This window comes from Myotis lucifugus, unplaced genomic scaffold (assembly GCF_000147115.1).
Source record: "Myotis lucifugus unplaced genomic scaffold, Myoluc2.0 scaffold_437, whole genome shotgun sequence".
Taxonomy (NCBI): domain Eukaryota; kingdom Metazoa; phylum Chordata; class Mammalia; order Chiroptera; family Vespertilionidae; genus Myotis; species Myotis lucifugus.
The window spans coordinates 2834-5837 of record NW_005871485.1 but is presented as its reverse complement, the minus strand read 5'-3'; the positions used below and the strand labels follow the sequence as shown (position 1 = coordinate 5837).

Sequence of the window (3004 nt, the reverse complement as noted above, 5' to 3'; positions counted from 1 at the left end):
GCACTTGGACTCCAGCTTCTCTTTTCTACTCAAAGCCCCCTGTGGCACAGCCAGCGGTCTTTCTAAAACACACATCTTGTCACGTCACTCCCTGCTTAAAATAACCGCCCAACGGAATAATCCATCAATCAATGTTTCAAGAGCTCCTCCTTGCTCTCAGGAAAACATCCAAAGCCTCCAGCTGGAACTCAAGGCTTGCTCCCCACTGGTGTCTCCAGCCTCAGCTCTCCTCTCTCCTGGTCGCCCTGCACAGGTGGTACATCCTAGCCACATTGATCTCGTTTCATAACTCAGACACACCTCACTCTCTCGTGTCTTCCGATCTGCTGGTCCCATTGTTTTCCATGCCCATTCCCATCTTAGCCACCTAGTCACTTCCTGCCTAACGTTGAAGGCCAGCTCTGATTTAACCTCTCCTGGGAAGCCTGCCTGGGTGGTCCCAGGAAGAGTCCATGGCTTCTTCTTCCCTCTCCTATATGACTTCTCAAGCTTTTGTTACTGTTTGTCAGCTTGCCTGCTTACACTGGAAGTTTCTTGTATCTGACACAGGGTTGTGTCCCCAGCAGGGTCAGCACAGGTGCTTGGAGCAGCCATGTAGGATTTGTTGGTTGGTTGAATGAATGAATGAATGAATGGTGAATGGATCCATCCTTGAACCCTCACTTCTTGGCCAGCCTCAGAACTGTTATTTTCCAGGGCAAGCCCATTTTATAGCAAAAGAGGAAGCAGAAAGGACTGCTCTGGAATGGAGAAAGCAAATCAATAAAAATGTAAATCTGGTTGAGAAAAGCTGTCCCAGATTGGCTGTGGGGAGAGATAAGACTGGGATGGTGAGCCCTGGTTGACAGTAAAAGAAATTAGGGGACAAGCAGAGCTGCAGCCAGGCCAGGGCAAAGGGAGTGTCTCCCTTCAGTGGTACCGCCTCCCTCTGTCTTTGCCACTTTCCCTGCCCCCATGCTCTCTGCACTCCATCAATTCTCTCAGGGATCCTGGACGGAGAAGGAAACTTAGAAATGTTGATCAGCAAATGCACTCATTATTTGGTCTTCACAACTTTTGGGAAACAGGAGATAGGAATGCTCAACCTCACTTTCCAGGTGAAGAAACAGAGGTGTAGAGAAGTTAAATTGCTTGTTCAGGGTCACACCATGAATAAGTGGCAGAGTCAAGATTTGAGTTTAAATCTGACTCTAAAACGCTATTCTTTTCCCTCCATTGCACTGAGGTCTTGATCCAGGCTTCAAAGGGTCCCCAGCCTCTGAAATCAGATGCACAATTGTGTTTATGTGCATTTTTTTAATGGAGAGTTTATATCTTGTATCGTCCAAGATGATTGTCACTCATTCCCTTGCCTATACCATCTTCCCTCCCTGGAGGAGGCCTTTGAGCTGAGTACAGAAGAATGGGATAGAGTAGAGTGGGATGAAGAAGGCCAGCTGGGTAGAGAAGAACACATGTAGGGGTAGATTCGGAAGAAAGAATTCAATAGGTCTAAAGAATGCTGAGGGTGCTATGGGTTCTTACTCCTCATTTATGTGTGCTCCAATCATGGCTCCTGGCTCCCAACTTCTAAAGAGCATCTGACCACCTTGCAGCTTCCCAGCATGGGAAGGCCAAAGGAACTCCAGGCCAGGCATCAGGATATCCGCTGTGCTTCAGTCCTGTCCTCTGTTGGACTTTATCACCTGTAGAATCTTGCAAGATTTCACACCTTCTCCTGAGCACACAGGTCAATTGCTGGTGGTTCCTCATGGACCAGCGGCTAATATTAGGGAAGAGGGCTGCACCCTGGGCCCCTCCATCTCTGGGAACCCCTTCAGCCCTTACCTGCTCCACTCCTGGCTCTCAGCCCACGTCTCTCTTGCGATGACTCCTGAAGTCTCCTGGCCCTGACCAGCCTGAGAGGTTTTAAGCACAAGGACCTCATCTTCTTCAAATCTCTGCTGAATGTAGATTCGGCATCAAGACCCAGCTTGATGGGGCCCCTGCATGTGTTCACATTGTCATGTTCTTGGGAAGTTTGCAAAGGTAAGATACTTTAACCACAATCGGTTAAGATTGCTAAGTCTTTTCACGCCACCTTCCTTGTGTTCCAACTTCCCTTTATATGAGGTGGTTGGAGAGGCCATGGGCATTTCTGGGATCTGGCTAAGGGGGAGTTGAATTGGGGATGAATTTAATTTGGGTCCATTGAGATATATTTATGTGGTTCTCAGTCATCGCTGCATTTAGGTAAATCATTGCCAGCCACCACTCTGTACAGAATGGCTTCTAGGAATATTCCTACACACTGTCCAACTCAGAATTGTGACATCAAGATGTCATATCCAGAGGGCATCTCATGACAGGAATGAATTCCATGCCGCCTGGCCCTGGAAGCATATGGGCAATGGAGGAGAAACAGGTTGGAAATGTACAGAAACAGAAGCTAATCTGTGGGAAATCCTTCCACTTGTCAGGGGGGGAAAATGTATTTTAGAGGTGTGCACGGCAGTTAGTAAAAAATACTGTGCTGTTTTTCTGAATTGTGTGACATAGTTGTTTTGACTTCTTTTATAAGTAAATACTCATTTTCTTACCTCATTTTGTGTTCTTTTTCTTAGAGGGCTCCCCAAATTGTGCAAGCTTCAGTTCCCACAAAGTCTGGATCTAACCCCAGTGCCACCAGTTATTTTCTGGGTGACCTTGGGCAAGTTACGTAACCTTTCTGAACCATTTCCTCTTGGGTAAACGTAAATGATGATTTGGACAGGTGAGGACTCCGAAAGTCTCACGCCCTTATTCCATTTCTGAAACCATTACTAGAGGAAGTAACCCAGCCGGATGAAAATTAGACCAGAATATACAGATAGGGGGAGGTGTAATACACAAGAAATAATGGTGAGCAGTGAATCCAGTCAAACTCAAATCTAAGTAATTGGAAATAACGCAGTTGTTGCAAATTCTAATGCAGTTTGTAAGAAAGGATTTTTGTAATAACAGAGACGGTATGCAAAAAAAAATT

General features: G+C 46.3%; 1 long non-coding RNA gene across 1 annotated transcript; it reads left to right on the top strand.

Annotated features, from left to right (window-relative positions):
* Window positions 1–21: 21 nt before the first annotated feature.
* Window positions 22–2583, top strand: LOC106699541. Its single transcript, XR_001351166.2, has 2 exons — window positions 22–2028; window positions 2217–2583. It is a non-coding gene; the product is annotated as an uncharacterized LOC106699541 (long non-coding RNA).
* The last annotated feature ends 421 nt before the right edge of the window (window positions 2584–3004 follow it).